Source organism: Oncorhynchus masou, chromosome 31 (assembly GCF_036934945.1).
Source record: "Oncorhynchus masou masou isolate Uvic2021 chromosome 31, UVic_Omas_1.1, whole genome shotgun sequence".
NCBI classification, from domain to species: Eukaryota; Metazoa; Chordata; class Actinopteri; order Salmoniformes; family Salmonidae; genus Oncorhynchus; species Oncorhynchus masou.
In genome coordinates this window covers 12,181,003-12,191,002 of record NC_088242.1, presented here as the reverse complement: position 1 = coordinate 12,191,002, position 10,000 = coordinate 12,181,003, and positions in this window count along the sequence as shown.

The window sequence follows — 10,000 nt, the reverse complement described above, 5'->3', positions numbered from 1 at the left end:
AATCGCTCTTAGTTGTTTCCGGAAATTGACCCACTATGCTGTTTACTAAGAGAGAGAGAGAGAGAGAGCTGCCTGGACCCAGGCCAGGTCTCCCAGATGAATCAGCCCCAGCTCCCTCTGGACAGAGCCCTGGAAGGGCAGGGTTAGCATGCCTCCGTACATCAGTGTTACTCAGGGACATGATCTTATAGGGTGGGACACCAATAAATTAGTTTAAAAACATAGGGTGTGATGGATGAAAGCAGCAACCTTTGAGTGCATAGAAATGGAGATATTTGAAAGAAAAAAAATGCAGTTGAAATATTTAATGAAATACTTGACATGATTTTGTTATGGAGAATAACCCACCTGTTCTTCTTGTACTGGACTTCAGCTTGACTACAGCCTCACTGTGATTCTCAAGACGCATGAATAGACTCTTGTCCATCCCCATCGACCTGAAGATGTGGAACTGATGATGATGTGGAACATTAGAAACTGAGAGGAAACTACACTCCAAGTATCCACACTCTTGCCACTTAGGAGGCTGGTGGGAGGAGCTATAGGAGGACGGACTCATTGTAATGGCTGGAATGGAATCAATGGAATGGTACCAAACACATCAAACACGTGGAAACAAACGATTCCATCACATGGATTCCATTCCAGCCATTACAATGAGCCCGTCCTCCTATAGCTCCTCCCACCAGCCTCTGGTGTCTACTCACCTGCCCTCTGTGTTCTGTACAATGCCATTCAAATAAAATGGTTCTATAAAGGTGAGAACTAAAGTGAGAAAATGAGGGAGAGTGGAAAATGGGTTACCAATCAGAGGACACACCTTTCAGGATGTTGGCGACTGTGTCCTTAGCTTCCTTGGGCTACACACTGCCTAGGTTGTCTTTAAAGCTAGGAGGCCAGAAATCCACTATCCGCTCCCTCAGTCTTTCATTGTAAACACAGGGGGCGGTGAACCCATGAGTTATTACCTACCATTAAACAGAAGTACGATGTTCAAGAGAAAAACACTTTTTATCATTCTTTCCATTTCAGGCAGTAGTACTGAACAGACCTTGGAGGAAAGCTTTCCATCAGCTTGGAGTGGTTGACCAGATGTGTGCTCAGCCCAATTGCCCCTTCGTCCTGGTCCAGTCAGAACACAACATCACAGGAACACTTTAAAAGTTCCCTATGGAGAGGAGTCCATGAAACTTATATGACATTTTTTCTAGCACATTTTTACTCCTGAACTTATTTAGGCTTGCCATAAGAAAGGGGTTGAATACTTATATACAGTGCCTTGCGAAAGTATTCGGCCCCCTTGAACTTTGCGACCTTTTGCCACATTTCAGGCTTCAAACATAAAGATATAAAACTGTATTTTTTTGTGAAGAATCAACAACAAGTGGGACACAATCATGAAGTGGAACGACATTTATTGGATATTTCAAACTTTTTTAACACATCAAAAACTGAAAAATTGGGCGTGCAAAATTATTCAGCCCCTTTACTTTCAGTGCAGCAAACTCTCTCCAGAAGTTCAGTGAGGATCTCTGAATGATCCAATGTTGACCTAAATGACTAATGATGATAAATACAATCCAAAGTTCAAGGGGGCTGAATACTTTCGCAAGGCACTGTACTTATTGAAAAAGGGGGCTTACAAGCCGAAGAACACCATCCCAACATGAAGCACGAGGGTGGCAGCATCATGTTGTGGGGGTGCTTTGCTGCAGGAGGGACTGGTGCACTTCACAAAATAGATGGCATCATGAGCAAGGAAAATTATGTCGATATTTTGAAGCAACATCTGAAAACATCCATCAGGAAGTTAAAGCTTGGTCGCAAATTGATCTTCCAAATGGACAATGACCCCAAGCATACTTCCAAAGTTGTGGCAAAATGGCTTAAGGACAACAAAATCAAGGTATTGGAGTGGCCATCACAAAGCCCTGACCTCAATCTTATAGAAAATATATAGGCAGAACTGAAAATGCGTGTGCGAGCAAGGAGGCCTACAAACCTGACTCAGTTACACAAGCTCTGTCAGGAGGAATGGACCAAAATTCACCCAAATTATTGTGGGACGCTTGTAGAAGGCTAACCGAAATGTTTGACCCAAGTTAAACAATTTAAAGGCAATGCTACCAAATACTAATTGAGTGAGTGTATGTAAACTTCTGACCCACTGGGAATGTGATGAAAGAAATAAAAGCTGAAATAAATAATTCTCTCTACTATTATTCTGACATTTCATATTCTTAAAATAAAGTGCTGATCCTAACTGACTTAAGACAGGGAATTTTTACTAGGATTAAATGTCAGGAATTGTGAAAAACTGAGTCTAAATGTATTTGGTTAAGGTGTATGTAAACACCTGTGATAGTACTGTGTCTGTATTGACCTACTGTACCTCAAACAACATGTACCCACATTGGATGAGTAAATCCATCTTTGGTTCAGGGTTACCTTTAGTATCAGGTCTGGGGGAGAGTGGAGAACAGAGATGCAGTGGCAAGGCAGGGTTATAGACAATAATGTTGGTAACCCTTGGAAAACACAAAAGTTATCTATGCACTTTGAAGCATGACAAATAAACTCTACGCAGCCAAAGCATACATTTTCCTACATTATTTGGAATTATTTTTATGAGACCCCTAACTAAGTTCTGGGTCCTGTTCCAGACAACAGTCAGCCTATTAAGTGTGGCTGACAAAGGCTATACTGTTGAGCAGACATACTATACACTTCTCCAGAATAGCCAGTAGGTGGCACCATTGCTTTGAGTAAATCCCTCCTTGGTTCAGGGTTATCTTCAGTATCAGGTCCACTACCTTGTTTCCCTTGGGTGCCCTAAGGTTTTCTACACACTTTCAAGCATGACAAGGAAACTTAATGCAACCATAGCATGACTCTGCATATAGTATCTACAATTCTTGTTTTGTATTTGATTGTTGGACTGAAAGAAGTGCTGATGACAAGCCAACAATCTTTTGACATCATTAATCTACTACATATCCTATCATATCATATACTGCATGCTGTACTTTCAGCCATTTCTGTAATGAATGCCAACAATAGTTACAAATGCAAGAAATCTATCCTAATTCAACTCTGAGGGGACTTGAAATCAACTGTTTGGAATGTTTTAATAAGGTAAGTTGTGAGATCCCCTCCCACACATTTCCCTTTCATTTATTAGTTGTGAGATCACCTCCCACACATTTCCCTTTCATTTATTAGTTGTGAGATCACCTCCCACACATTTCCCTTTCATTTATTAGTTGTGAGATCACCTCCCACACATTTCCCTTTCATTTATTAGTTGTGAGATCCCCTCCCACACATTTCCCTTTCATTTATTAGTTGTGATATCACCTCCCACACATTTCCCTTTCATTTATTAGTTGTGAGATCCCCTCCCACACATTTCCCTTTCATTTATTAGTTGTGAGATCACCTCCCACACATTTCCCTTTCATTTATTAGTTGTGAGATCCCCTCCCACACATTTCCCTTTCATTTATTAGTTGTGAGATCACCTCCCACACATTTCCCTTTCATTTATTAGTTGTGAGATCACCTTCCACACATTTCCCTTTCATTTATTAGTTGTGAGATCACCTCCCACACATTTCCCTTTCATTTATTCATTGTGAGATCACCTCCCACACATTTCCCTTTCATTTATTAGTTGTGAGATCCCCTCCCACACATTTCCCTTTCAGTTATTGGTTGTGAGATCCCCTCCCACACATTTCCCTTTCAGTTATTGGTTGTGAGATCTGCTCCCACACATTTGCCTTTCAGTTATTGGTTGTGAGATCCGCTCCCACACATTTCCCTTTCAGTTATTGGTTGTGAGATCCGCTCCCACACATTTCCCTTTCATTTATTAGTTGTGAGATCCCCTCCCACACATTTCCCTTTCAGTTATTGGTTGTGAGATCCCCTCCCACACATTTCCCTTTCAGTTATTGGTTGTGAGATCCCCTCCCACACATTTCCCTTTCATTTATATTTCTTCATTATATTGTTCTGTTTTATCTCATTACTCCCCAAGTGTTTTAATCCAATATAGATCTGGCCACGCAGAACTATGGCTGTTTACAGTGAGAGAAAAAACTGTCTCCTTTCAGAATTGCTTTTGGCCCCTGGGCAAAGAAAAATCGAATCATTTGGTAATAACTCTGGGAGTGGGAAATGAACCATATTGTTCTGTTATTGTCCTAGCATTTACTATTGACTATTGGAAATGAAATATATTTCAGCCTTGTTATTGAGCTAAGAAGACATAAAAAAAACAAGGGAGAGAGCTGATACAGACAGAGAGCGAAAAGACTGGGAGATGCAGGGAGAGAGCAGATACAGACAGAAGGAGAAAATACTGGGAGATGCAGGGAGAGAGCTGATACAGACAGAGAGTGAAAAGACTGGGAGATGTAGGGAGAGAGCAGATACAGACAGAGAGTGAAAAGACTGGGAGATGCAGGGAGAGAGCTGATACAGACAGAGAGTGAAAAGACTGGTAGTAGCAGGGAGAGAGCAGATACAGACAGAAGGAGAAAATACTGGGAGATGCAGGGAGAGAGCTGATAAAAACAGAGATTGAAAAGACTGGGAGATGCAGGGATAGAGCAGATACAGACAGAAGGAGAAAATACTGGGAGATGCAGGGAGAGAGCTGATACAGACAGAGAGTGAAAAGACTGGGAGATGCAGGGAGAGAGCAGATACAGACAGAGAGTGAAAAGACTGGGAGATGCAGGGAGAGAGCTGATACAGACAGAAGGAGAAAAGACTGGGAGATGTAGGGAGAGAGCTGATACAGACAGAAGGAGAAAAGACTGGGAGTGTCACATCCTGACCTTAGTTCCTTTTTTATGTCTCTGTTTTAGTTTGGTCAGGGTGTGAGTTGGGGTGGGCATTCTATGTTTTGTGTTCTATGTTTTCTATTTCTATGTGTTTGGCCTGGTATGGTTCCCAATCAGAGGCAGCTGTCAATCGATGTCTCTGATTAAAAACCATACTTAGGCAGCCTGTTTTCCCACTACGGTTTGTGGGTAGTTGTTTTGTGTTTCTGCACCTGACAGGACTGTTTCGTTTTCGTTCATTCCCTTTGTTATTTTGTTTTGTGTTCAGTTTAAATAAAAGTAACATGAACACTTACCACGCTGCACTTTGGTCCTCTTCTCCTTCTCCCGACAACAATCGTTACAGGGAGTTGCAGGGAGAGAGCTGATACAGACAGAGGTAGGAGGAGTGAAAATACAAAAAGAGATAGGAATAGAGGGAGCGAGGTGACATTGATCCTACGACAGTGACAGATTAAATCATTTTACCAGAACCTTATCTCCTAATATAAGTTTCTGTGGGTCTGTGTCCTGGGAAAATGAGCAGATAGGTTGGAAAATGATGAATAGTCCTAAATCTTCCAAAATATACCCCAAGGCAGGGTGCTCTGTGGTACATTTTTAGGGATGGTTAAATTGGTTCAAGGTTTCTGTGGGTTTAGCAGCTGAGCTCCAAGCTAATGATGCTCTGCTAAAAAGGAAGGAAAACAATGACACACACACGCACGCAAGCACACACACATGCACACACACACAGGAACCACTTATTACATCATTATAATAAACTTCAATGGCTCTCTCTCGCTCTCCCTCTGTGGTTTTGGAGGAGAAAGGTATTCATTCGAGTGTTGTATTCATTTATGTGTGAGTGTGGCTCTGGATTGGTGAAATATTTAGTTCACACAAATGCAAGATAATATGTTGTGGTTGCACGAACACTCTACCATCTTGCTTAGGTGAAAATAAGGCTAGTTCAGTTTAAATCCTAATGCAAAATGCAGACTTTGTTGTTGTTGCAAGATGCAGAGAAATACTACTGGTTTCGACTGTTTCAAAGGAAGGATGTGCCTATTTTGGGTGAAAGTCTGAGAGGAACAGATGAGGCTGGCATGGCTTTGTGTGCCACACTGCCACTTAAAACCCTCTGGTCCTTGAGGGCTGACAGTAGATAGACAGAGAAAGAGAGAGAATTCATGGAAACGTTTTATTTTTTTAATTTTGTACAGATGTAGGATCTTAATTTGATCACTTTCGTTACTGAGACTTTTCCTACACAGCAGTGCGTGCATGTGTGTGTGTGTGTGTGTCTGCTTGTGTACTGATCCAAACACATTCTCATCTAATGGGCCAGTTGGAATGGCAGTGAAATTAACATACAGTGGTTGAGAAAGTATTCATCGCCCTTGGCATGTTTCCTATTTTGTTGCCTTACAACCTGGAATTAAAATGGATTTTCTGGGAGGTTATATCATTTAATTTATACAACATGCCTACCACTTTGAAGATGCAACATATTTTTTGTGTGAAACACACAAGAAACAAGACAAAAAAAGTGAAAACTTGATCGTGCTTAACTATTCACCCCCCCAAAAGTCAATACTTTGTAGAGCCATCTTTTGCAAAAATTACAGCTGCAAGTCTCTTAGGGTATGTCTCTATAAGCTTGGCACATCTACCCACTGGGATTTTTGCCCATTCTTCAAGGCAAAACTGTTCCAGCTCCTTCAAGTTGGATGGGTTCTGCTGGTGTTGTCAGCGTTACTGGTGTTGAAGTCAGGTGCAGGAGAGCAGAGAGTTGTGATCAGGCGCACTCTTTATTTGGGCAGAAGCACAACAAACGGACGCAACTGCGTCAAACCTCCAGCAAAAAGAGAAACGCGCAAAATACAGTCACAAAACTAACGTTAATCATCAAATCTCCAATGGGTTCAACAAGAATACCCAGGGTGGAAACAACCAGCCTGGCGCGTCACACTGAACATGCAACAAAACAATTCCACACAAGAACATGGGGGAACAGAGGAATATATATATATATGTAGTGTGATTAGGGAATGTAAACCAGGTGTGAGGGGAACAAGACAAAACAAATGGAAAAATTAAAAATCGAGCGGCGATGGCTAGAAGGCCGGTGACGTCGACCGCCGAACGTCGCCCAAACAAGGAGGGGAGCTGACTTCGGCGGAAGTCGTGACAGGTGTACAGCAACCTTTAAGTCATACCACAGATTCTCAATTGGATTGAGGTCTGGGCTTTGACTAGGCCATTCCAATACATTTAAATGTTTCCCCTTATACCACTCGAGTGTTGCTTTAGCAGTATGCTTAGGATCATTGTCCTGCTGGAAGGTGAACCTCCATCCCAGTCTCAAATCTCTGGAAGACTGAACAGGTTTTCCTCAAGAATCTCCCTGTATTTAGCGCCATCCATCATTCCTTCAATTCTGACCAGTTTCCCAGTCCCTGCAGATGAAAAACATTGCCACAGCATGATGCTGCCACCACCATGCTTCACTGTGGGGATGGTATCGTATCCTTGGGGCGATGAGAGGTGTTGGGTTTGCACCAGACATAGCGTTTTACTTGATGGCAAAAAAGCTCAATTTTAGACCAGAGTACCTTCTTCCATATGTTTGGGGAGTCTCCTACTCTGTGAGTTTTGGTGGGTGGCCCTCTCTTGGCAGGTTTGTTGTGGTGTCATATTCTTTCCATTTTCTAATAATAGATTTAATGGTGCTCCGTGGGATGTTCAAAGTTTCTGATATGTTTTTATAACCCAACCCTGATCTGTACTTCTCCACAACTTTGTCCCTAACCTGTTTGGAGAGCTCCTTGGTGTTCATGGTGCCGCTTGCTTGGTGATGCCCCTTGCTTAGTGGTGTTGCAGACTCTGGGGCCTTTCAGAACAGGTGTATATACAGTGCCTTGCGAAAGTATTCGGCCCCCTTGAACTTTGCGACCTTTTGCCACATTTCAGGCTTCAAACATAAAGATGTAAAACTGTATTTTTTTGTGAAGAATCAACAACAAGTGGGACATAATCATGAAGTGGAACGACATTTATTGGATATTTCAAACTTTTTTAACAAATCAAAAACTGAAAAATTGGGCGTGCAAAATTGTTCAGCACCCTTTACTTTCAGTGCAGCAAACTCTCTCCAGAAGTTCAGTGAGAATCTCTGAATGATCCAATGTTGACCTAAATGACTAATGATGATAAATACAATCCACCTGTGTGTAATCAAGTCTCCGTATAAATGCACCTGCACTGTGATAGTCTCAGAGGCCCGTTAAAAGCGCAGAGAGCATCATGAAGAACAAGGAACACACCAGGCAGGTCCGAGATACTGTTGTGAAGAAGTTTAAAGCCGGATTTGGATACAAAAAGATTTCCCAAGCTTTAAACATCCCAAGGAGCACTGTGCAAGCGATAATATTGAAATGGAAGGAGTATCAGACCACTGCAAATCTACAAAGAACTGGCCGTCCCTCTAAACTTTCAGCTCATACAAGGAGAAGACTGATCAGAGATGCAGCCAAGAGGCCCATGATCACTCTGGATGAACTGCAGAGATCTACAGCTGAGGTGGGAGACTCTGTCCATAGGACAACAATCAGTTGTATATTGCACAAATCTGGCCTTTATGGAAGAGTGGCAAGAAGAAAGCCATTTCTTAAAGATATCCATAAAAAGTGTTGTTTAAAGTTTGCCACAAGCCACCTGGGAGACACACCAAACATGTGGAAGAAGGTGCTCTGGTCAGATGAAACCAAAATTGAACTTTTTGGCAACAATGCAAAATGTTATGTTTGGTGTAAAAGCAACACAGCTCATCACCCTGACCACACCATCCCCACTGTCAAACATGGTGGTGGCAGCATCATGGTTTGGGCCTGCTTTTCTTCAGCAGGGACAGGGAAGATGGTTAAAATTGATGGGAAGATGGATGGAGCCAAATACAGGACCATTCTGGAAGAAAACCTGATGGAGTCTGCAAAAGACCTGAGACTGGGACAGAAATTTGTCTTCCAACAAGACATAATCCAAAACATAAAGCAAAATCTACAATGGAATGGTTCAAAAATAAACATATCCAGGTGTTAGAATGGCCAAGTCAAAGTCCAGACCTGAATCCAATCGAGAATCTGTGGAAAGAACTGAAAACAGCTGTTCACAAATGCTCTCCATCCAACCTCACTGAGCTCGAGCTGTTTTGCAAGGAGGAATGGGAAAAAATGTCAGTCTCTCGATGTGCAAAACTGATAGAGACATACCCCAAGCGACTTACAGCTGTAATCGCAGGAAAAGGTGGCGCTACAAAGTATTAACTTAAGGGGGCTGAATAATTTTGCACGCCCAATTTTTCAGTTTTTGATTTGTTAAAAAAGTTTGAAATATCCAATAAATGTCGTTCCACTTCATGATTGTGTCCCACTTGTTGTTGATTCTTCACAAAAAAATACAGTTTTATATCTTTATGTTTGAAGCCTGAAATGTGGCAAAAGGTTGCAAAGTTCAAGGGGGCCGAATACTTTCGCAAGGCACTGTATTCTGAGATCATGTGACAGATTATGTGACACTTAGATTGCACACAGGTGGACTTTATTTAACAAATTATGTGACTTCTGAAGTTAATTGGTTGCACCAGATCTTATTTAGGGCTGCATAGAAAAGGGGGTGAATACATAGGCACACACCACTTTTCCATTTTGCAATGTAATTTTTTTCTTTTCACTTCACCAATTTTGACTATTTTGTGTGCGTCCATTACATGAAATCCAAATAAAAATGGGAATGACTTGTTTTTCCTTGTATTAGAATCATCCTCACTACACTCTTATAAAAAATAACCTAAAAGGGTTCTTCGGCTGTCCCAATTGGAGAAGAAGAACCTTTGTTGGCTCCAAGGAGAACCATTTTTGTTCCATGTAGAACCCTTTTCATAGAGGGTTCTATATGGAACCCAAAATGGTTCTACCTGGAACCAAAAATAGTTTTACCTGGAACCAAAAAAGGTTATTTCTCCTTTGGTGACAGCTGAAGAACCCTTTCATTTTTTTTTCTTTCTAATAGTGGATAAACCCCCATTACTGAGTCAACAAGATTAAGGATTAGCATAAAACAAAATAATCCACATAAAGCTGAAGCCCGTTCCATACTCCTATGTC